This window comes from Nestor notabilis, unplaced genomic scaffold (genome assembly GCF_000696875.1).
Source record: "Nestor notabilis isolate BGI_N333 unplaced genomic scaffold, ASM69687v1 scaffold32435, whole genome shotgun sequence".
NCBI lineage: Eukaryota > Metazoa > Chordata > Aves > Psittaciformes > Psittacidae > Nestor > Nestor notabilis.
Window position 1 is genome coordinate 10,641 of NW_009929432.1, and position 26,188 is coordinate 36,828.

The 26,188-nt window shown below is 40.0% G+C and overlaps 1 long non-coding RNA gene across 1 annotated transcript in view; it reads left to right on the forward strand.

The window, feature by feature from the left end:
- The window catches only part of LOC104406085, a 28,002-nt gene extending 5,008 nt beyond the window's left edge, over nucleotides 1–22,994 (forward strand). Inside the window, exons 2-3 of the long non-coding RNA XR_719917.1 lie at nucleotides 11,276–11,389; nucleotides 22,942–22,994. This is a non-coding gene — a long non-coding RNA (uncharacterized LOC104406085). The remainder of the gene's footprint in view (nucleotides 1–11,275; nucleotides 11,390–22,941) is intronic.
- The last annotated feature ends 3,194 nt before the right edge of the window (nucleotides 22,995–26,188 follow it).

The following is a 26,188-nucleotide window of genomic DNA, read 5'->3' on the forward strand; positions in this document are numbered from 1 at the left end:
AGAAGCATTTCTGGAGGGGAGGGGGAAGAAAGCACATTCTCAATGGTTTGTTTATCTGACAGGATTCCAGTGGGCGGATTATAACCCATCATCTTTTGAGGTGGGCTGGTAATATTATTGTGGGTACACTTCCCAATTCTGCTGCGTGTTTCACTGCAGCACTTGCCCTCAAGGGCTGGGGCATGAGTATTGTTAACTGTTTTTGAAAAGGAAAATATGTGTGTTTTAAACTCCCACTTACAGTTTTCTAGGGCCTGTATTTAGCATTTAGAATAATTTTATTCTTTTCTGTGCACTAGCTAGTCTGGCCTGTTGCTTAAAATTGCCTATTGGTAAATAAGGATGAACATTAGAAAATTCTAGGTGTCTGTGAGTCGGATCCAGGTTGTCAGCTGAGTGTTGGATGAGCACAGGAAGTCCTTTTCGTCTGCAGCTGGGTCAGACTTTGCAGTGAACATCTGATGTGGCTGGCAACATGTCTCTAGGTTCTGTCATGCCATTTCAGGCTCTTCCTTTATATGTATATGCTTGTTACATGAATTCCTTCTGTTGTGTGCATTAGTGTAACAGCAAATCCACAGCAGGCATGACTTAAGCAGCGTTTGCACATAAGAAATGCTGTACCTGTTTGCAAAAGCAGAACTTTAACAAAAAATAAAATAGTTGTTTGAGGTGGTGATAGTGCTGTTAATACCAAGAGCCTTCAGCTGTGCAGACCTCTACCATGCAGACCTCTGCTCAAGAAGTCCCTTACTGGTGGTGTTTGCTCCTAATTGCTTCTGTGCACTACACAAGAAGAGCTGTTAACATTGTGTGTAGGCAGGTCACAAAGCACGTGCTGCAGGCAGTTTTGTAAGCACATGCAAATGAAAAAGATGTATGGGGATGTATTTTAACTTTTGACTTTGAAATATCTCAGTAATATCTTGCTGGCTGGTAGGACCCACGAGAATAGGCCATGTGAATTTTACATCTTCCACAGTGGTATCAGTTCATGTAGTGGTCATTTTAAATAGTCACCTTGAGATTTTATCTCTGCATAGATTAAGAGATTAAAATAATAAAGATTAATTCAGTTGATTAAAGGTGCTATAAATAGCAGGATCAGTGGGTAAATTACTCAAATGAGTCGAAGAATTAATTGGAAAATAAAATGTCCAGCAAACATACTGCTGTTCAACTGAATATATTGAAGACTATTGGTTATTTTTCAAAATCAGTGCATTTATTCTCCTGAAATTTAGAAAACTAATAAGTGTAATTATTCTAAGCGCATTTTTTAAAGTTGATTCCTAAGTCAGATGGATTTGAGTTGGTACTTTTTTTCCCCATGCCATGAACTCACTCTGTACTCTTGGGTAGCATTATTTCTTGTTAAAGGATGCACTGTTGACAGTAATTTTCCAGTAAAGGGATGTTGTAATATTTCGTTCATGTCTTTTAAAACACCTTGATGTGGTAAGATCTTCATGACTTAAACCACTGACCCAAGCTTTTCAAAATGCTGTGTTATGCACCTCAAATTATTACATGGTTCATAACACAGAATTATTTATGTAGACACCCCAGTTTGCCTTTATTCTTCACTTTAATCTTCTACTAAAAGACATTTAGACCATTAACAAGTAGAGTAAGTATTTAGATCATTATTCTAATAGTGCAGTAGTATTCTAAGGAAAGGAGCATGGCCACTGCTTTGAGAAAAGCATCTTGTTGATATATCTAGATATTTAGGACTGTAACTACTGGCTGAAAGTCATGAGGGCATTAGAGAAGAAATCTCCTATAATGTTACATTGTCTATTGGAATGCTAAAGCTAAAGAAGCCTCAGCATCATTTCTGTAGTCACACACAGAGACATCCATCCCACATGATAAGGTCTGGAGGCACTGATGGAAAATGCCTTGTTTCAGTTGCCAAGAAGATTCAGTGGACTGGTTGGGTAAACTGATTTCATACTTCAGTTGAGTTGTAATGGCAAATTTAAAGATAGATTGGATCCTTGAATCACTGGGCATGGCTTTAGAGAATGAAGAGACTGTTTTAACTTTGTTTCTTGACTTTTTTCCCCATAAAAATCACTGTTTGTGAGTGATTAAGGAAATATAATTCAGAGCCCTCCAATTACTTTGAGTCTTTTGTAAACCGTACTGTTCTCAGTGCTCTCAGCTGGCATAATAGCAGTTCAGGTGTTGGTGGTGAGAAGGGTACAAAGATTGGGCTGGGCACTGTTGTTCCATCTACTGATAATTTAACAAAAAATCTTACTGCTACTAGTGTGCCCCATTTCCATCTTCAGTCAGATCTGGATCACAGCCTTTAGATCCCTAAGTCAGTTTTCCTCTTGGGCAGGGGAAAATGGGGTAGAACAGCAGTAGGTGAGTTTATGGCAGAAGAATATTAATTTGCTGCATGTTCCCTTCTATAAAGCAAAGTTATATCAAAGTGTAAATATACTGCGGCTATATAGATATGAGAGGTACAGAGCAGGAAGATGGTGATGTAACTCTGATCAGAAGAGTTAGGGAGTGATTCTTGTTTCTGCTCTTCTAGGTTCTGTGTATAGTGCTTGAGGATCAGGATGTTGAGTCTGTCTCTAACACTTTTGTAAAACTGACAAGGTTGCATCTTTTCTCCAGCACATGCACATAGATGTGCAGTCTTCCTCACAGAGCTCATGGTATGAGAGAGCCAGGCAGCAAAACAAGGCTATTCAATTACCAGACATTAACCTTTTCTGAAACCAATACTGTTTTCTACACACTTTATACTAAAAGTGTATGAGAAGCATCAGTGGAAATCTGCATTAGTACAGGCTTTGTTTCCTTACAGCTCACACCTGGACAACTTGCTTTTTTGCAGTTCAGTGATGCAAATGTTTTTCATTTGCTCTTGTTTGTTTAGCATGTGATCTTCTGTTTTTATTGTTGACTCCCCTGCTCATCTTACCTAGTATTTTTCATGTAGTTAAAACATCTAATAAAGAGGTGGTGGTCTTTGCTCAGTACTTACTGTTTTCCTTTGAAAAAGAAGCTGCAGTGGACAAATGGGGCAAAGGTGACTCCCTTTCTTTCTGCTTTTTGTAAGTAGACATGGCTAACTTGGGTTTAATCTCTCTCAGTGTATCTAGTGCTTCTCAAAATGTGAGCTTAATAAAATATCTATAAAGCCTCTGATGGAATGAGGCACGTAAGTGCAAGATAATTCTATTAAGGATCTCCCAATCTCACAAACACTAAATTGGGAGGGGGGGATTATCTTGAATACAAAATGCACAGCTTGAACCTTTTAATTTTTTGATAAATAAAACAACCTTTGATATTGAAGGGGACTATAGAGAATTGAACTATATATAACCATACCCAGATAAACAAAAATCACACTCCCGTAAGACAGAAAATAGCTCAATACTCCCCTCTATCCTCTTGAAAACGAAAAAGACCATTTGTTTTGAATCTTCATTGCAGATGAGTTTTAATATACTGAGTATAGCTGCTTGTGGATAAGGCCTTTGTATAATCACACTTGACTGTGGAAAAAATAATAATAGAGAAATCACCTATTTCAGGTTACAGCATTTTCTACATTTAAAGCTACATTGCTAAATGTCTGGTATTTCTGTAACACCCCCTGAGCTCTGCTGCAGCTGGTGAAGGGCATGCCAGGGAGAGAAGGAATTCCTGGTGGATGGGGATCTGAAGGAGGGGCCTGTGCATAAGAGGAGGAGAAGGGCTTGTGGCTGGGCTCACTCGCACTCAGGTTTTAGAGTAATAAAGGCTCTATTAATGTATCACAGCAAATGACGCTTGCAATTTGTGTTCCTCTGCTGCTTGTCTATGGTGCTGAGTGAGCTATCAAATTTAGGTCTAGTGGGAACATACTTGTGCACTGAGTAATAACACAGAGACCAGCCTTGTCTCCCTTCGGTTATGCTGTGTCAAGGGTGTCTGACCAGGAATCCTGTTTACATTCTTCAGATAGGTGGTTGGTTTTCATCTGGGAGCTGAATGCCCTTTGCCCAACATGCAGGACTACAGTAATTCTGCTCCTGGGTTGTTTCAGTTGGAGGGCATGTAACCTCTTTCTGTTTTCTCTGTCCCTTTCTTTCCAGGTCCCTTTCTTTCCTACTCCCCTTTTTGCTTCCCTTCAGTACAACAGTGCATTTTCATTACACGTGATTGCAGACATCTCTGGATGAATATTAATATAGATAAAAATGTCTGGTTTGCTTGGCAGAATCTGGAGACCAAAGCACCTGGACACTGAATTCTGTCTCGCAAGGGTCAGAATGGGAGAATAGGTATGCACCAGTCAGAAAAGCCATGTAGGCACAGAAAAGGAACGGGTCGGCTCCTTCCTCAATCAGTATCAATCAGTTTAGTTCCGAAGGAGCTATGGTTTCTCTGTCAGTGGTATTGAACATCCTTAATTTTTATATAAGAAGTTCAATAACTACTGTATGTTATGTTTTGCTTTTAAGTTCCTAGATTTTTACAGCCATATGAGAATTTTAACTTCCATTGTTGTGGAGAAAGGCTTGAAAACCTGCATGCCAGCAGCTGAAATAGCAAGCAGATCATGTGAACTTCAGAGCTGTATATGTGCATTTCAAATGTCACGAGCTCTATGCAAAATTTATGGCGTGCTGAATATCTGGCTCATCATTAGCAAAAGATGGGTTTGGTACTGGGCTTTAGATCACTTGAAATTCTGGACCTGTTGAAAGGTTTTGTGGAAATCATAGATGAACCTGTTGTCTAAGCGAGGAATAACTTGGCCAAAGTGTGAGAATTCAGCCCAGAGAAAAAATGTGCAATATCAGAACACTAAAAATCATTACTCTTTTGGCACCTCTCTTAAAATGCACTGTGTTTTATGGAGAATAACAAGGAATATTAGGAACAGAAAAATTTCTCTAGGTTGACATAATCGAAAGTACCATTGTATTTTAAAAAGAGGGGGAGTGTTGTGAGCAGGAGGAGTATTTATACTGTGAATTTAACTTTGTCTTCCTCTTATGTTGATGGTATAGCTCCACCTTCGGGAGAAGTTTCATGATGCGTTTAATCCAAAGCGTGGGCTGCCGGGAACCGAGTCCTGGTACCTTCCCAGCCCTCCCTTTTGTTTGCTGGCACCTTCTTTGAATCTAATGATTATGTGGTCACATGGGGAATCTCACTGTAAGCAATGACTGAAAATCAGTATTTGGGAGGTTAGTTCATGGTCGGAACAGCAAGCATGGTCTGATGCACTGAAAGTGGTGCAAGTCTGCAGTTTGGGGAAGAAGCTTCTGGGGCGGGCAGCCTGCTGTGAGACTGAGCATATCAAGAAAATGAACCCTTAATTTTAGGTCAACTTCAGTCTAATACTGGAATGAAAAGATGGCATGCTGTGACCCGTGACCATTCCCATGAGCTCCTGAGTGGGCTGCTGCTGGCACGCACTGTTGCTATCCCCCCTGCTAGTGCTAATGTTCAAGGATCTGCACTGCATGCCATTTTGGAGAGCCAGTGCAGCTGCAATTATTAGTACAGGGTGAGGCTAGTTCACTATGCAGCCATGCAACCTCTTGCGCTGTGCAGAACAGGCAGGAGAAGGCAGAGCTGTGGGAGGCAGGAGCCTTTCAGGGCTGGCAGCCACTGATGCTTGCATTAGCTGGCAGTGTTTGTGGAACAGCAGCCATAGTTTTCTGTCCTGCAGGAGAGCAGCTGCCTCCTGCATTTAATTTCCCCAATTGGTGTACCAGAAGTTTGCCAAGCATGCAGCCTTGCCATGTGGTGTAGGAACGGGTTAATTTCAGAGTGAAGAAAAGGCTACCTGCCATCTAGCTGTGTTTTCTTTTTCTGTGCAGTCAAAAGCTCCCTGTGTTGCTAGTGTGTTCTGTCACTAATGTAAAATTCCCAGACTCGTTGATTAGTGAAGCTAGACAGTAGACAGGGTCCAAGTGGCTAACCATGTGAGAAATTCAGTGACTGTAGGCTACTGTTAATTAACCTAGAATCTAGCAACATGGCACAGTGTCTGTCTGATAAGTTATATTATCTTCAGCAGCTCAATTAAATCAAGGAGTGAGACACAGAGCAGACATAACTCAGCAAAATAAACAGACAACTTGAGTCAGCCTTCATAATTTGGTGCAACATCACGTAAATAAATGCAATAACTTGTTTAGCATAGTTAAGCAGTTTGCTGCTCAAAAACTTATTTGCATGACATCTCATTTTGAATAGGTTAAGTTGTGGCAAATCAGGTCTGTGCCTTCAGTCTGATGTATTCCGCAGAAAAAAGAGAAAAAATCCTCCACCAGAGATACATCATTTGGAAACTGAAATTCTGCATTTGTTTTCTATAGCAACAAACTGGAACATACGGATTCCATGTTTAAATGATTCATTTTCCACATCATTGTTGTCAGGTTAGCATTTCTTGATGTGTGTATGAGATAACATTAACCCTTTGCAATTGCTCTTAATTTTGACTGCTACTCTGCCATTACTTATTAGACTGTTCTATCTAAAATACATGAATGTACATCTGGGTTGCAGTCCTCTATATTTAGAGGAGATAAGGATGTTCTCCTTGTCATATTAATATGGATAATTGGTTTCTGTCTCTAAAATCTTATTGAGTCTTTGGTTGCAGGAAGCGGTTTGCACCCACTTCAGTGTGGGTGTGTAGACTGAAAGTACTCAATTATGCTTCAGTATCCTTTTAAAAAAGAAGATCTTTATTACATATGCCTATTTTACTCGCAGGGGCCTGAATTCATATGGAGCTTATTCTTTCAGGGCAATTGTAGAGTTTATTGCACAGCAAGACGTTTTGATCACTGTCTAATTGGAAGGGAGTAAGAATTTCAAGTGGCCATATTTTGAAATGTTTGCACCAGAAATAACCATGTATCAGCTGTAGGTGTAACTCCCCATGTGAATGGTGTTCCCCACCCCAGGAGACTGTGCGGTGGCAAACCATGGAACTGTCACATGGCCAGCTGCTGCTAAAGCAGATGAACTTGGGTCCTAGTGTACCTGCATCCTCTGCCCATATGTCACAGAATTGTTAGGGTTGGAAGGGACCTCTGGAGATCATCTAGTCCAAACCCCTTGCCAAGGCAGGACTACCTAGAGCAGGTTACACAGGAACACACTAATTTACAAAGGTGGTCTGTTCTTTATGTAAATAAAATGTTTAATCTGAAGGTGGTGATGAGTAGCAGGTGGATGTCTTCCTGGAATCCAGCCCAAATGTCAGCCAAGTCCTCAGAAAGGGACTCTGCTGGTAAAGTTCACTCTTGTTGAACATAGTAAAGTGAAGAACAAAGTTCTTCACTTTTTTCTCCATCCCCCTACACCAGACTGTTAATTGAAGTGCTACAAAGAACACAAGATTCCTTCCAAGACCAAAAATAAATGACTCTGAGAGACCGTCTCTTCAAAGCACCACCCAGTGATCCCTGCAATAACGTTATGCTCACATGCATCAAGTATTTCTGTGATTTCTGTGCCATTCAGGCTAAGGAAATATTAGGAGGTTGGAGTTATATGTGATTACACTGAAAAATTTCTTAGTTTTTGAGATAATAGAAATTGTAATGTTTCACTAATAGCCTTCTAAAAAGCAGATGATGCTGAAAGATACCTGGTAAATAGCTGATTCAGTCAGTTTGTTGGCTTTGTTCATCTCTGCTTCGGATTTCATTAATATAAATCCTTTCCACTTGTTGAAAGCACCATTGCTTACAAGCACGGTGGTGTTAGGTGGCCCTTCGCTAGTAGCTTTGAATGTACACCAAGGAGTGACAAAGCCAGATTTGCTTCATTGCCGCTTTTCCCCTAAACCATCTACTAAAGAGGTGATTGCCCACCCCTGTTACATGAAACACAGTTTCAAATTAGACTCTTCAGGCACACGCCTTGCTTTTGTCAAAGTGCTGCCAATAATTTCAGTTGGAGAGGGTGGAGCCATGGTTGGGAAATGCTTCACAAGAAAGCTGATGGGTGGCTCTGGCATAAGCTTTGTTTTGTACTTCTGTTCTTGGATCAAGAGTTAAGAAAATCTCTTTAATTTCTTGTTCAATGAATATAGTAGATGTAATATTCTTCTCAAGCACACCTCAGTGTGTGAGGATGTGAATAATATGGGGGCTTTTTGCCCCAGGTGCAGTGTTTAAGCTGTCAATAAATAAAAATATCACAGTAGGCATTCAGAATGTCTTCTTGAGTAACAAAGGAAAGGAATTGCACATGCCTTCGTGCTTTGGTTCATGCTGGATTTTCCCCTTGTTTTTCACAAAAGTAACCTTGCCCTCCACAATCTGAGGAAGAAACATTGGAGTAGAACCTTAATTTAGAAATACTAACAGTCAGGAAGCTGTGACAAATATGTCCTGGACAGAACTGTGTGTGACATTGCATGAATTGTCCCTGCAGGACCGCTTTTCTCTCATCCCAGAAGCTACTCAAATGCACTCCACAGAGACAGAAACCACTGGTATTCTGACAACTTTTTCTTATGGTTTGTTAGGGGCTTTTTAGCCTATAATGGAACTAACAGAATTGCTTATCTTGCCCAATGACTTTCTAAACTAGTTTCAGGTACTTAGTTGCATTTAAGAACTCAGGATTTCAGTATCCCCTTTGAATTTAAGAAGTGGGTTATTAACAGTGTGCCTCAGTGCCCAGTCCTGATGCAATGAAATAACTTGATGAAGGGTTACAGAACAAACAAGTCATTGAGGTCACCCCTGCTTTGACACAGGCAAGTAGAAGCAGCTGTTTCTCCATAGAGAAGTACAAATTTAATGTATGTTGGACCTTTAGGAGAGGGATACTGCTTTTCAGTGGTGTCATGGTAAGTAGAAATTGGCGTTAAGTGGTGCTAAACTGAAAATTAGGCCTATAGCTAAGAGCTTGCTCTGCTTTTTATTTGTTAGTGTAAGCCTGTAAATATTGTTCTGATTCAAGTATAATGTCTGTTTCTCAATGGGAAAATTTCCTTGTAAGCATTAGCAGAAGATGTAATGTGTAGCCCGCAAACAGCAACACTGGTGAAAATAAGTAGTATCTAGCTCTTATTTAGAGCTTTTCATCAATGGATCTCAAGTAATTTCACAATGAGGGAAGGATTATTAAAGGCTTTCAGGTACAGAATTGTGTAGCTTTCAGTGAATTTTTCTGTATGTTGTGTCTGTGTGGAAGGGGGTTTTGGTTTTGAGATTTTTATCCCTACTGAGAGAGCTGTGACCTGTGTCCTCCTGGTGCAGTATGTGTTCAGTATGGTGCAATTTGTTCACCAGCTTATGTGCCTTTCTTGCCTTCTGGAAATCGTATATTTGATAGTAGCAGAGCTTACATGTGCTATTGTAGAGGGATTTAAACCAACTTCTGTTTCCCCTGCAGATGAAAGTGGCATGTGCAGAGTATACACTGAGAGATTTGGTGTCAGGCAATCACTTCTCTGGAGGATTAAATGAAGCCTTCTAAAAGGCATCCTTTTTCCTTTTGCTGACAAGATTCATAACCCAAGCTGCTGGCTCTGTTAATGGCATTCATGGGACTTTTTGGTTTTGTTTTTTTTTTTACAAGAAGCCTTAAAATATGGCTTCTTATACTTACTTACTCTGATTCTTCTCTTTAATTTGTATACGCAATAGTTTGTGTCCTTCAGCAACTAGACAGTCAGCTGGCAAAGAAATGGTGTTCTGAAATGCAGCCGAGGTAAAGCTATCGGGCTGGATGGTGGTGTGAGCTACCGTGCATGTTTGGAGAGCAGAGGAAGAAAACTGCATTGCACAATGCTGTCTGCTTTTCACATTCTGCCATTGTTTCAAAATCTGTGCCCCGCGTGTCAGTCATCTCTTGTTAAAACAAGGCCTCTGACCAAGAGCCTTCATGGAATAAGAATTACAGTAATGTGATCCAAAGGCTCACAGACTGGGAGCTCCTCAAAACCTGGCATGGGAGGAATTTTTCTTTTCCTTCATTTGTCATAGAGTTGATATATGTGGCTTCTCAGGGATGAAGGGAAAAAGAATAGGTTGTGAACATTATTGTTAATCCAGATGCTTAGAAATGAGCAGTTGTGTTTTTCCAAAATGTGCAACTGATTCAAAAATAATGATGTATTTTAAAAATGATGCCTTTGGGGTTTGTGCCTTCCAGATAAAATTGCTGATCTCGTTTTCATGTTTTTCTCAGCAATCCCAAGAATTAGAACCATACTATTTAAAAAGATACCAACAATTCCTGAATATACTCTGCTGCTTGTTTCTGGAGTTTTCACTGAAATGTCTAGCATCATCAGAACTGGAGAACTTAGTATTTTTCAATTTACTATTATTCATGTAAATTGAATCCCTTCTTTTCTGTGCCCTCCCTCTGATCCTGCCAAAATGTTGGCATACTTTGACAACGTAGCACAGTGAGGGATGACAGTGTGAATAATAGTAACAGGTAAGTTTACTAAATGCCTGTTTTTAAAAACAGGACTGTGGGTTGTTTAGGACAGCGGCAGAGATTAATGTAATAGTTAAAAAATTGCATTGCCCATTCAAGTCTCAGAACCAGGTTTTTCTCTCAGAATTGTGTCAGCCTCTTCAGGAGAGGTAGGATTCCACTCCAAAATTCCTACATGCTTTCTGTGCATGTGAAAACATTTTCAGTCATGGCAGTATCCCACCATGCTTCAGTCAAGAAGTAATCCTCTCTTTTTCATCATCCGAAAGCTGATCACCCAAATGGCTCATGGTGATACAGAAACCAAAGCTCCAAGAAAGGATCAGTATAGTAAGTGTGCTTTGCTCTGTTGCTGGAGTGGTTGCCTCCCAGCAGGCAGGCAGGGATTAAAATCTTGATTGTTGGAAGGCAGGGCTGTGCTGGCATGTCCCGACTGAGGCATAAGCCCAGGGCAAAGACTCTGAACATAAGACTGAAATTCCCCTCAACTTGGGCTCATATGGTTTTCATTTCTGAGTAGAATCTATTTCAATTTGCAGGTGGAAGAGGCGATGTTATGGAGGGAGGAATTGAGGGCAGCTTTGGTCTTTCAGCTGCAGCTTGTCTCTAGCTAATGAGTTCATATCAGAAAATTAGAAAATCTGCATAAGTATTAGTAAGAATGAAGTAGGATTTTCTGCGTTCACTGTACAATTTAAGGTGTTGCTTCCAAATTACATACTATTCCTAGTTTCCAAACTTTGCATTAATGTGATAAAGAAAAGACTATGGCAGCCCATGTGTATGTTACTTACTGCGTTGCTTTGTCTTCTCTTTCCAGCACTTACAGAACCCTGCAAACTTCCATAATGCAGCAACAGAGCTGCTGGACTGGTGTGGAGACCCCAGAGCCTTCCAGAGACCATTTGAGCAGAGCCTGATGGGTTGTTTGACGGTACGTCTGCTCCCTCTGTGGTGGTGATTCCTATCCTGGTTTATACCTTATGCGGTCTGTCATGGCTAAGGGAAATTGATATTCAGAATCTACATTTTTTGGGGGGTGTGTGTGTCATTTTATCTTAAACACACAAAGCCAGATCCTAAAATCTCCATTACTTAACGGGAAGCAAAAATACACTAAGTTAAGAAGTTAAATCATAAGAGGGGAAAACATTTGTAGTCAGATTACTTACAAATGCACAGGCTAGGTTACTTGATATGCACATACAATACTTATTTTCATGGTTTTAAATTCTTATGGAGTTAACAGACTTTTCAGGCATTTTTTCTCCTTCGCTTATTTTTGGTAGGACTGAAAGACCATTTGTCTTCTACCCTAAGTATGCTGTGCTTTCAGCTAAACAGTGTTTCTAACATGCCTGTTTGTCTTACTTTTTTGCATATATTGACTGCAGGTCTAATCCTGACGTACTAATTCCAACAGTTTTATTGACTTCAGTGTTTTTCTTTCCATTCATTCTTTATTAAGACCCCTGTTGTTCCTAAAGTGACTTCATTATAATGCATTGAAAATACATTTTGCTGTGTACACAACAGCAATTCTTGTTTTGGAAGTTCTATTTCTCATGCACCCGGCAGCAGGATCCAGTCCAAAATAGGTACGTGGAGTCAAGCCTTGAGAAGAAATAAATTCTGACTGGAGTGTTCAAAAGCTTCACTGCAATTTGCAGAACAAGTTGATGTAAATAAATAGTCACAAAGGAGATGAATTTCAAAATTATTAATCAAGAGACCATCATTGTACTTGTTGGGTGAGCAAAACCACATGTATTATTTTCATGCACTATGTAGCCAGTGTATATAAAACAGACACTAAGACTGAGATTTAGTTGCCAGAAATCGGAATGTTAAGGAATGGCTCCATCTTAATGTGCTCAAGTGTATAGCACTCCTCAGATTTCTGTGTCAAAAAATTAGAATGAATCCAGTGATCTAAGGAGGTGCATATCGTTCTTCCAATCAGAAAAGAAAATTAAAGTTAGAAATGTTAGTAGAGTGCAAAGATAAGATATTTAACAAGTCTGTTTGAAGCAAAAGTTCTACATAACCTCAATCATGAGAAAACGTTCATAGGATCTGATGTGACCATAAATACATTTTATTTATACTTTTTAAAAACTTTGCTAGCATTTTGAGATTAGTGCTTGGGAAAGAAGACGTTCGGCTCAAGTATACTGAGGCAGCCTGTGCGCAGTATTTCTCTGCAGATCTCTGCTAGAACATTGTAAATCTGACCTGCGACTTTTTTGCTGTTTAAATCTTTTCTTTCTACATAAGCAGATCTGCAGCCCTGCCCAAGTGCAGGGTCAAAACAAGGTCTGACTGCTAGTGACTCACTGTCTGTGCAGAGCATAGGGAAAGCAAGAAGGAAATGCTCCATGAAAAATAGTGACGTAAAACACACTATATCTGGTTATCAAAGCTTCTTGAAATTAAAATACTACCTGTTGACAATAAAGAAAAAAAAATCCTTACTATCTTAAGTACTGTTAAGATTTGAACAGCATGTATTGCTTTGCTTCATACTTGGCATGAAATCCTGCTTTCCTGAGCTTATTATGGGAGAGCACTGTCTGCAGTGTAGGACTGACTGGCAGCAGCATCTTGATCACACATTGTAATCTCATTATATTTCTTAGAAGATAAAAACACAGGAATTTAATCAGTTGGCTTGTTTTGTGTTAGACAAAAACACAGGGTTTGCAGAATGTAAGTAAGCTGCAATGAATATGTTTCTTGTTCCTAATTTTAAGATCCTTCTAAGGAAGGTATTCTTTGATTTCTCACTGGGTATACCCATCTTCCCGCTTCTCATAGAACAGGCTTACCTACATGATGGTACCCCAAAAGTTTGATACTACCTGTATCTTTCACATAGTGGTACAGTGGGCAGGGTCTCCTTACAGAAGTTTTTCTATCTGACCCTGCTCACATAGAATTTCTTCCTAAATATTTTCTTCTTCAAAATCTAGCTAAGGTGGATATTGAGGCTTGTTGTCCTGTTACAGGAAAATGTGTCTTACCTACCTTTAACAAACATGATAGAACTTCAGTCCGTTCCCATGGAAATTACTCAGAAAGTTGTAAATAAATGAAAGGCAGCTGAAATATTGGAATATCATGAGTAAATTTAATATTAGCTTGCTTAGCTGCATGTTCTGTACTATCAGGAGCCAATTTTTCTTAATGCTGACAAAGTTTATCAAATGTTCCTCTGTGTGAGGATTATGCTAAAAGAAAAATCAGTATGAAAGTCTGTTCAAGCACTGAAACTGGATTATTGTTTTATTTTGACAGCCTTTAAAATGACCTTCAAAGCCAAATTCCTTTTAAATTTCCATATTTTTGGATTTGCTTTTTAAAACAAGTAGTTTCTACCATCATTACAACATTTGAGCTGTGTGGCTTCCTAAAGGCAAGTGCATTTAATCCTGAAATTCTACAAATACTAAAATGCTTGCTTGCTTATGAGGCTTCTCCTCTGTAGTATACAGAAGTACTTAGACTGATGGTGTCAAGGCCTGTGAATGAAATGGGAATAATTTCTGTGCAGTGCAGACAGTTGATGAGAAAAGATTTAGGGTACATGGGTAAACCTGTGGCTTCTGCTATAGAGAGAAAACTTTTTTTTTTTTTGTGAACTAAGCCCCAAAACCTATGCCCTTTCTGCCAAAAATGTGTGTGACTGCATGTGCATCGCCGTTACATTCAAACAGTTCTGGCAGACATTAATTCTAGACCTTACATTTTTTGCGCTTACCCATTACAGAAAATCACCAAAGTAAGTGGGTAATGTAAGTTTATAAAAGAAAACACATTTCGACAGATAAATAAAGTTGAGGAGGGAGGGGTAGGATTTGAATCTGTTTTCTTTCTTGCAGGCTACAGAGAGGTTCCCTTAAACAGCTTTGGTGGAACTCACGCAAACAAATGATTGTCTTTCTCAGAGACCATAAACTCTCTTCTAACTTGCTGAGGAAAGCCAGGTGTTATTTTTCAGCAGTAGTTATTTCCAAATCAAATAGAACTGTCTGTAGGCCAGAAACCGAACTTTAATTGAAATCATTGAGAGGACAGCTGAGAGCAAAATGGACAGATTTACAGACTTGTCTTCAGCGAAGGACAGTAAAGGCACTGCTTTGTTCTCTTGCTACACTTTAGTGTTACAGGGCACCAAGTTCATTGTTCTTCAGTGCTCTTCCGTGTGTCCGATAAAGAAATAGAAGGGTGAGAGAAGCAGAGCTGTGTGCATGCAGTTACTCTGTAGTTTTACCTAGAGGCTAAGTCTAAGAAATCAAAATCCAGCACCGCAACGTGTTTGGACAGTGGAGGAATTTAGGTAAGCAGGGTGTACTTACCTGAGCTGGCTCTTGGCCAAAGCACTGAATGTAACACAGCTTCTCTAGTGAAAACTGGGGTCTCCGATCACTGTGGTTATGACCTGGGTCTCTCTTTCCATCCAAAGGATGACACCTCCTACCCCAGTTTATTCACAAAAAGCGATGCTGAAATAGTGATTAAAAATGCCTTTGTCCCCACTATCTTAATGTTCTATATTTCCTCTCCAAGTATTGGGCCTACTTCAATCATCAGATGTGGGGAAACTTACCCATGTTTGTTAAAGAAATGTTTCTCTTTCTTTAAATTAAAATAACAACAACACAACAACTGCAGTCGTAGTTGTACTCTATCTGAAGATTATGGATTGAATGTAAATTTTTTATGCTGCATGTAGCTTTTAGTACATCTCTTTAGTGCTGAATGAGAGTTGCTGAAATAACAAGCATCTGTGGTAAACTGATGGAAGTGTCTGCTATAGGTTCATGTTTTAGTCATACTGATACATGGTACAATAATCTTTTGAATTGCATTTCTCTTTGGAAAATCCTGGAATTGAGAATGTTGAGATGTTTTAGGTCATTTTAAAGGGAGTGGGGAAAAAGATGCTCCTAGTTTCATGATAGAGAAATATATTTTAGCTTATCTGATGTGTAATGAAAAGTGTAATTGATTAAAAATACATATATATTTACAAAAAGACAAGAATGGTATCTTTGAATAATGCCACGTTTTCACAACAGGATGGTGCCTCAGACAGCAAAACCAATGAAGTCGAGCTAATGCAAATGTGTTCACAAGGTAGCTGCTGTTACACTGACTTCACGCCTGACTGTCTTCATTCTGTTTAATGCAGAAAAGTATGTAACCAAAAATCAACATGTGACATTCAAAAAGACAGATTTCAAATCAGGTTAGGATCTGAATGTGAGTAATTACAGATAGAAGAGTTCGTTCACCATATCTATACCCAAAAAATGGCAGGATGCAGCTGCCTATTAGAGGCCTAGAAATGTTGCATTTAGTCTTTGTATCCAAGACTTCCAGAGCAAAAGATTTATGTGGAAAAAATTCTGCTTCCATCATCTTCTTTGTGCATTTGTTAAGCACACGCAGTTTTATGTGTTTGCAGTGCATCACAGCACTCCAGGGCTGTGTGTGTGCTGCACCATCAGAGTACAGCCAGCAGGCACAGAACACTGCTTTGGAGCAGCTCATACTAAATAACGCACTGTTACTGGCTGTCATATGACCTCACAGTGTCCTAAAGCCCTTTTTTAAACTTAATGTCATTAGTCAGGATGGGTTATTTTACCTGAGTTATTTTGCAAGTTGAAAATGTTTGAGATGTGTTGCTGTCCAAATAAAAACACTTTTGAAATTCCTTTATCACTTTCTTTGTATGATAGGTGTATGTTTCGTCCATATCATTGTTCAAAGTCTGCCAGGACTCAGGTGGCAACAGTATTGCAATGACCCAGTGACCAGCTGGCTTAATGAAAGCAAATTCCCTACATCTTTCCCTTTGAGAGAAAATTTCTGATGGAGAGGGTTTATATAGTGACCATCTCATGCTTATGGTTGTTAGAGGCAAGCAGAAGAGAGGAAAAGGATATAAAGGAGATGTCCTTATTCTGCATGGTTTACTTCACTGTTGCAGGAAGCATCAAGAAAAATAGTAGCTGGCAAGGATACTAGTTTATTTTAACTTGAAAATATGGTCCTTATGCACCAACAAGGACCTTACCTGCTCAGAAATATGTTTTAAGAAAACCCTAGTTTGAATACAAGGGCACTCTGTAGAGTCCCTTACCTTTGCAGAATCTACTTAATGCCTGTTTTCAAGCATTGAAGGCAAGAAACTAGTTAATGATGTGTAACTTTACTCACCCGCTTTGATTGTCTGTATTGTTGAGGCAGCCCTTCTTCAACTGGAGTGTAAGAGTCTCATCAGACCAGGACTTCAGATGACAAAGATTTCTTCCTCCCTCTCCCCCCACCCTCTTTTTTTTCCTCCTGTTTGAGGCAGATCACTATTCATGTTGCAAAATTCCTCAATTTGCTTCCTGTTTATCTGATCTTTGTGTGTTACTGAGGGGGAAAAATTACCATCTACATTGCAGAATTCTAATTACAAAATTTCTGCTGTAGTCTTCAAACTGCATTCAGATAATTTCAAGTATGCACAAGTGGCTGAACACGGAGCTGTCTGAACTAGCAATCAGCTGGCATTTTTAGTTTTGAGCAGCCAGCAAATTGAATTGGTAAAATTCATTCTGATGCCAGCAGGGGGGGGGTGCTCTTGACTGCTGCTAGTTAAGAGATTCATTGAAAGTGCAACATAATGGGAAGGGAGTTTTGTAATAAGCAGTCATATAGCTCTCTTGATTAACAGGCCTGTTAGGTTAAGAGGTACATTGTTCCAATACTTTGTGGTGTGATGACAAGAAGGGCAGGGAGTGGAGTTTGCCATGGTGTAGCTCCTTAGCCTTGTGAAAGGAGGAAAAAAAGAGAAGAAAAAAAGTATTGCAGTTAACTTCAGCAAAGAGAAAAGAAGTTGGTAGCCGGATTTCTCTTCTTTTCATGTTATTAAAACCTCACTGTCATCTTTTCCACTCACTGTCAGTGACCCTGAGAGTTCAGACATCTGGAACTCTGCAGAGCTGTGTCACAGGCAGTGAATGCAATGTCTCTGTTATGAATGCAGTATTATACAGATTAAAGATTTTAAAGGTTTGAGATGATCAGAGTTTCTTATTGGCAGTTAATGTTATAGTAATGTTTGTTTATAAATCTGGTATATGTTCCATTAAAGATACAGCTTGAAATAGTTGTCAGCACCCTTTCTAAGTTAAAATAAAAGCTAGGTGTTACAAGCATGTGTAGGTAATAGGCTACCTTATAAGCTAGTAGCTTACAAAAAGCTACTGTAACTGTTAGTTACAGTAACAGTCAACTGTTACTGTAAACTAACATAGAGAAATAGTAAGTGTTGAATCTTGGGCTGGCCAAGCACCTCTCTCAACCATGATAAAGGAGGATGATCTCAATTTATGATTGTGGTATCACTGTCAACTTGTGTCTATTACTCTTTTAAATACACTACTTTACAATGGAATTTTGTGGCTTGTATGCTTAGGTCAACTAAGATGTACGCTTACAGTATTGCAAATGAAGTAATGGTTTGACACAGGGTGCCACCTGCATGTTTTCTGAATTTTTGCTGATGTGCTGAACTGGAATTAGCAGCTGTGGAAAGCATGAGTATGCTTGCAAGTGCTATCATATCACTTAGCTATAACATTGAATGGATAATTGAAACTGCGTTGACTTGATCCCATCTGATCAGGGCTGTCACCTGAGAAAGATTGAAATCACAGGAGTTGTCAAACTTAGGATAGTTCCTCAGACAGTTCAGACTGAGCTGGGTGGCTCCAGTCAGCAGTAAGAGACTCCAGTGGAGCTGGGTGGCTCCAGTAAGCAGTAAGTGTCTGAAATCACTGAGATTTGGATTGGGATGGACCTAAAGGAGCATTTTTTTTTTTTACCCAAGCTAGGATGTATGTATCCGTAGTTGTACACTGAGCAGATCATAGAATAGTTAGGGTTGGAAAGGACCTTAAGATCATCTAGTTCCAGCCCCCCTGCCATGAGCAGGGACACCACACACTAAACTATGTCGCCCAAGGCTCTGTCCAGCCTGGCCTTGAACACCGCCAGGGTTGGAGCATTCACAACTTCCTTGGGCAACCTATTCCAGTGCCTCACCACCCTCACTGTGATGAATTCTGCTGTGTGTTCCTAATTTTCTATTTGGCCATATATATTTTTTTTTCTTTCCCATCTATAGTATTTGGTAGGTGTCTTTGGCCTTGGTTTTTGAATATTTTTCCGGTTTATAAAGATTATTTTAAACTCTGAAGTGTTTGGGGACTTCTCTGCCTGTTATCATTAAGTTTTGCATTTTACTCTGTTTCATTGTCCGAGCCAGGACTGAATACATACAAATGACCTGTATCCAGGACAAGTTATGTTTTCACAGAGGAATTAATAATCGGAGTAAAATTTATACTACTGTCATCTGGGGTATGTTTCTCTGTTATAACAGTGTCATATAGGGCAGTGTCAAAAGGCATGTTAGGTTTAAGATATGTTACATCCACTATCTTCCTTACATTTAGAAGGCCAGTTAACGTTGAAAAAGAAAACCGTGCTGTGCCAATGGACTCGTAATTATATTCTATGTTGCACACCTAATATTTGTTTAGTAATTTGTTTTGTTGTCTGTCTGGGTACTTGTGATTTCTGAGATTCACCTTTTTACCATCTTAAAACCAGAGATTTGATGTGCCTCCAAGGTCTCTGTCTTGAATGAATTCTTGAAGGTAATCATTAGCAGTTAACAAGGTTTGTCCAGGCTAGTTCCTTTGAGGCACTCTAAGGTAAATTTCAGCAGGGTCTGCTGACTTGAATATATTAAACTTACCAAATGTTGTGTAGTTAGTTCTTTGCATTTTCTGGAACATAGTCCTGTGATGCATCTGTTGTCTTGTTTCTGAGAAATCTCAGTGTTTATTTTAAAGGCCAGGAGGTCCCTTGCATGCAAGTTCACTGTAGGAAAGCCTTCAAAGTACCAAGTGACCAATGTCTGACTTCAGTTGTAGGCAACCTGAAATGAGGTCTTCGGAGGAGATAGATCTGTTCTGTTTGACTTTCATTTTGAAATAAAAGTAAGTCTTTAGCTGTCACAACTGGAAGAAAAACTTTAAATTACTAATAAAATAAATGGAAAAATTCTTCAGCCTGTAAAGAAACTGGCTATAAAACGTGAACCACTCTGTTCTCGTTGACCAAGGCAGTCACTGACGAGTGGTGTTTGAAAGCCAAGGGCTGAGGGAAGATAGTCCAGAGAAACTCCTTCTGAGCACAGTTTGACCAGTTTGTTTTACGAAGCCTCCTTTTTTAGCTAAAATGAATTCACAGTTTGTTTCCCCTCACATTTTTCATTAAAAACTTGAGCAATAAGTAATGATTTGACTGGCTGACTTCTCTAGATTTGCAAGTTCAGATTCCTCCTTCTTGTGCTTAGTCTTCTGCTTGCAGTGTACAAGGTACAGCTTCACCCGCTTCAAGGTAGGCTTTAGCTGGATGATGCTGTGGCCATTGGGGTGCAGTCGGTGCTGGGGCTGCGTACCCTGGCATCTGCAAGCTCTGCATTTGGCCACAGTGAGGTACAGAGCAGTACTTCTGTGGCAGAGGACATTAAGAGGGAGGAGACTGATGTCAAATGAGAGTGTAACAGCTTAGGCCTCAGCCTGTGGTTAGGACTCGGACTGACCCAGACTTTGCAATCAATTCAGTGAAGAATCTATAATCACAGGTTGGCTTTCATGGGCGCAGGGATTTACGATTCTCGGTATTTCCCAAGTTACCTTGTAGAATTTTTGCATAATTAGCAAGATGTCAGTTGAGAGTAGTGATTTGGCCTCTGGTCAGCAGGGTCTCAGTGTCTGTAAATTCATGTTGTAGAATGCACCAAGCATATAAGCAGACAATGCATTTCTTAAATTATCATGTGCTCACTGCTGAGCAGGTGTGTCTGCCTTCGCTCCTGTCCAGTTTCAAAATAGAGTTAAATGATAATGTGCTTTTTCAAAACAGAAAATGGGAACACCCTTTCTCCTTTATTTTACAGACTTGAATAGCACTCTGAAATGTGTTCCTCTCTGATGGTACAGTAGATGATGCCTAAAGGAGTTTAAATAATGTTTACACGCTAATGAGACATTGTCCTTGGGAGCCTTTAATTGGAAGGGGTTTTCTTGAAAGAGCTTTCTGTTTACCTCCTACTGATCCTATCCTGACATCTACCTGTCAGTGGCTATGGTGATACTGAAAGTAGGAAAGGGGAGCAGTTACATTCCAAAGTGTCTAAGTGTCTTAAAGATCTCACAGCAGCCCACCAGTCTTCACTCCTATTACTAGCTTAGCCTATTCCAGTGCCTCACCACCCTCACTGTAAAGAACTTCTTCCTTATATCTAATCTAAACTTCCCCTGTGTAAGTTTAACCCTATTCCCCCTTGTCCTACCACTACAGTCCCTAATGAAGAGTCCTTCCCCAGCATCCTTATAGGCCCCCTTCAGATACTGGAAGGCTGCTATAAGGTCTCCACTCAGCCTTCTCTTCTCCAGGCTGAACAGCCCCAGCTTTCTCAGCCTGTCTTCATAAGGGAGGTGCTCCAGCCCTCTTATCATCCTCGTGGCCCTTCTCTGGACTTGGTCCAACAGCTCCATGTCCTTTTTATGTCGAGGACACCAGAACTGGACACAATACTCCAAGTGAGGTCTCACAAGAGCAGAGTAGAGGGGCAGGATCACCTCCTTCAACCTGCTGGTCACGCTGCTTTTGATGCAGCCCAGGATATGGTTGGTTTCTGGGCTGCAAGCGCACACTGCCTGCTCATGTCGAGTTTCTCATCAACCACCACCCCCAAGTCCTTCTCCACAGGGCTGCTCTGAATCTCTTCTCTACCCAGCCTGTAGCTGTGCCTGGGGTTGTGCTGACCCAGGTGTAGGACCTTGCACTTTTGATTTATTAAAAATAATTGCATTCTTTCTTACAAATTATTTTTTCTTCCCTTTCTAAAACTTATAATTGTAAAGAGAAACAGAAGATAAAACAGTAGGTGTGTTCTGGGGTTGTGTCTTAGTGTACTGAGTATCCCAAAATCTCATTTCATTTCCCTGAAGCTCTTTCTACTCAATTATTTAGATTGGAATGGTTAAAAAAAAATTAGGCAGGGGACACTCCCACCTGATGAAGTCATGTGAATTCGTAGTTGCTAAATTAATAGGAACAACAGAAACAGCAAAACCTACCTGTGAACCTTACCCATACTAATTCTTTCCTAAGAAAGAAATTTGGTTCTTAATTGTTAATTAGGAAGAACGGATTACGGGAAAAGTTCAGAATAATGAGATTCATCTAATAGTGTTGAGTAGGTAGGGCAGCGTAGTTGCATTTATTTACTGTTTGTAGGTTATCACATATGTTGGTTCTTCACTCTGTTCTATACTGTTGCTTTTTGTCGGGACACAGATAATTGCAGGGTCATTACTTCAGAAAGAAGCTTTCAGATGGAGATAGGTGTGGGAAAATGATATTTTCTTGTATTCCAAGTTATTTACGATAAGGACTTCCTTTTGCTTCACACAAGGAGATGGAGTTCTGCTTCTTGTGGAGTTCCTTCACCATTGTTTCAATGCAAAGCAGTAATGGCAAGGTTAAGAATAATGTTTTACCCATGCCTCTTGAGTCTGAAGTCATCCTGTGTCACTGGAAGGTAATATAAAAGCCCTGCTGTTTATAACTTTAGCATAGTTTGCCAGAATGACCACAGTATTGTGCAGATTTTCATGAGGATACGTTCTTGGCGTGTAGCTGAGTTGCTGGCCTGGAGAAACAGTTGACTGCTTTTACATCCTTAACCCCAGTCTTTGGTTTGCCTAGTTCTGCTTGTCCTTCTAGATCAGTCAAAAACAAAACCAAAACAACAAAACTGCTTTCCCTATTTAATGTGTTTGGCAAATACTTCTTGCATAGGCCTCTTTATTCTAAAACTGTACTAATTGTGCTTTCCAATACAGTATTGTTAAAATGCAGCAACTGTGACGCTGATCACAGTGCAGAAGAACACTGCCCATCAGTGTGGAGGAGAGTACTTTAACCTAAAGGACCTGGGCACTGCTCTTGAGAGCAGGGCCAGGAACTGCTTGTGACACAGAGATTAGAGACTTAGGGACTTCTCATCCTGAAGTCTCAAGTACAGTAAAATGCATTCTGTATAATCTTTGCATACATTTCGGTTGCATTATTCAGGAAAAGCTTTGTGTGTCCGTCTTTTGTGGATCTACCTGGCCTTTCTTCTGGCAAGTGGTCAAATAAGCACATCACCGGAGGACTCCTGTGTTTAGTTTGCTGTGCTTGCACTGGAAACTACTGGAGAGCAATGCCTCATACCATACTTGTACTGTGGCTATCACAGCAGAATCAGTTGCTTAACATTAGTGCTGATAACCAGGTTAATGTAACTATTGAAAGAGCTCAAATAACCCCTAATGAAGCTTTCTCTCTTTCGCTTTGCAGGTGGTTAGTCGAGTGGCAGCTCAGCAAGGATTTGACCTGGATCTTGGATACAGGCTACTGGCAGTATGTGCAGCCAACAGGGACAAATTCACTCCAAAATCAGCTGGTAGGAAAAAACTTTTTTTTTTTTTTTGGTGTATTACTGATTCTTGGATGATCATATTCTGAATAAATGCTACCTACAAATGTCTTAAATTCTTTAAAAGAACAAAACTGAAATACAAAAATACAAATATGCATTTGATGGTTATAGTGATGCTTTTAGTGTTTCAGTGGCATGTTGTTCTGAGGATGCATGACTTTGGAAATTCCTGTTTTCCCAACTGGAGCTGTTTGTTGCCCTGTTTGATCTTATAGATGAGCTATTACTTCCAGAAGTATGGATGTTCAGTAATTTCATGGTGAGAATGAACACGCTCAGGCCCCTCCATCTTGGTAAATCATTGATATTCTGTCATGTGTCGACTTCTGAATCTTTCCTGTTCATTCTGCATTCCCTAATATATCTACAGCCAGACTTTTCTTCCTCAACTGCATACATCTGTGCAAACAAGTACCGTGGTTTCCTATACATCTAGTCATTAGCTTTAGAATTTTGAGCCAAGACTAAGTGGCAAAGCAATTGGTATAGTATTAAGTAGCCATTTTCCAGTATTTTAGAGCAATAATCTGTTACCGGGCTCTGATCAAATAGCAATACTTGATCATGATGTGTTACCAGTGTTTCTCTGTATAGTGAAAGTGGAAAATGCACTTCAGGGTCTTTCTGCTTTTCACATGTTTGATTTAACTGGAGCATTTAATTCTGGTTCTCCTTTTCTTAGCTGATGAATGTCAACATAATGTGCACTGGCTTGGAAAACAGGAAGATAATTGTTCCATTCCAGGCTAAGCATGGATAACTTTTCTGCTTAGTACTAAACTGGTATGCAGTCCCTGTTTTAGAACATCAGAAAAGGTTTCTTTCTTCCAAAACAGTAATTTGTAGTCAACTGACTGGATGTTAAAATTTCTTTGCATATTCCTTTTCAGTTTTGTATCAGCCCCAAACTTCTTTACTCATAGCTACCTTTTGTCCTAAGTGCTCTAAGGAGTTCTTGTGCAAAAATGGTTTTCATCTCAAGGCATATTCACTGGACTTACTGATTTACTTCTTGTAAGGGAAGCGATCATTAGTTTTACTAAATGTTGAATAAACTGCCTGATTTTCATCTGGGAAAACTGTGTGGAAGATAAAACATTCAGCTGACCAGGCACAATCTCCCTTTTTTTCTGAACTTCTAGTGGGCTTCTCCAATAGTTAGCTATCGCATCTCTACTTTATTTCTTCTTTATAAAGCTGATCAAATGAGGGTTTCCAGCTATGAGTGCTTTAAATGAGACATTAAAATTTTATTTCCTTTGAAAATATACATATTAAAAATAGTCATATCTCCTCTTTTAACAGTTCTTCCTGAGGGGTGTCTCTCATTAGTAGGTTAGTGAGAGTGAGGTGGTGAATCTTTGGCTCTCTTCTTTCATGTTGTAGTTCTTTTCCTTTAGGCCTTGGATGAGGGCATAGTCTTGAAAACTGCTGGTGAGACACCATGTCCTAGAAAAGCCCAGTGTCAGGTTTTGATTTCTAACAGTAATTACTTTCAGTGAATATATGCCTTTCCCCCCACCCCCGCCCATTACCCCCATTACCCTGGCAATATGTACAGATTTCAGTCTTTCCATTGTTAATTGATTTAATACTGAGAAAGCTGGTAATGAAATCATGTGCTCTTCTCTCAGTGTATTGTAAGAACCTTCTCAGTTCTTTGCTTTGGTTCCTATTTCCCAGTTGCATATACAACTGTTTTATTTCCAGTGCTCTTAAATGCTTGGTTTCACAACTATTTTAGTTTTGCCTTGTATACAATGGTTTCACCGGTTATTGCAGGGATTTCATCATGCCCATCTGTGTTGTGGTTTTTAATGCTTTTATTATCTGTATTAAATATTCATCTTTGGAACATACCATAGCATATTTTGTGAAATGTCCCATATAGCCCCTACTCTAACATTCACACAGAGTCTGCGAGAGCTACATCGTTGAATGGGCAACTTGAAAGACTGACAGGTTGGGATTATAAATATGAGGTTGTTTCAGACCCTCCTTACTTGGAAAGGGTTAATTTCCACATCTGAGTGCATCAACATTTTATGATTTCTAAGGCAACAGTGGCTCTGCTCCTGCATTAAGATTTTGTACAAATGTTGAGATTGTTCTTTGCTTTTCTCTGTAAACGGTGTGCATCACTGAAAGCTGCCTTTCATGATTTGCTTAAGTTGTTGTCAAGTGTGCTTGCGTGTTGTTCTGAGTAACTTATTCTTTTTTCTGTTACATCTGTTGAAAGCCACCTTCAACGCTCCCTCTGGTCACTTTCTATAGAAGTCCCCTGATGTAGATATTTAAATGGCATTATTTTTAATGAATACACATTTGTTTTTCCCTTCCTTCAGGCTTAAAGGGAATCTATAATGGTTTGAATTCATTCCTCCAAGTATGAATTTAATGCTGCCAAAGGGATTGCTCTGGAAGCGTTTTTAATCCATATTGTTTAGTGTTTGACAGTCTGAAATTAAGAAGAAAAAAATTTCTAATTAAAATACATTTGAGTAGGTGAACATTGGGGAAAATATTTGTACCAAATCCTCCTTTCAAGGGCCATCTACTTATCAGTACCTCTTTACAGCTGAGGACAAGGCCTGTTGACGGATGTCCTGCAGGCTGGGATGCCTGGAGTGTTCTGGCAGCGGTGGCTGGCAGGCTCTGCAGCTCTCCTGTATGGAGCAGGTGGACCACCCAAGCCTCACGTCCCTGGTTTGCAGAGGCAGCTGAACCAGTGCAGTTGGCAGTCCTGCTTCTGTTCTCGGGAACGATTCCCAGCCTGAGCTTGCGCGGGGACCTGTACTGGCAGAAGAGCTTTTGCTGGTATGGCTTGTTTTGTGTTTGACTGGCTCCCTGAGCTGGCTGTCTGCAGGGCCCCAGGGGGGTAAGTGTCCGCTGGCAGTGCCTTAGGGTCTCTGTTAACCCTGATGGAAGAGATCTGGAGCCTGAGGCTGGAAGGCAGAGCAGCCAGCTGCTGAACTGGCTCAACTCTATGGGAAGCCCACACCTCTGGCTCATGCAGTTGGCCCCACACAGTTTCATCCCAGCTGGTTTAAACCAGTTTGGTGGTAGCTCCCTGCTGAGCTGGAGAGGTTGAGGAGTGATTACAGG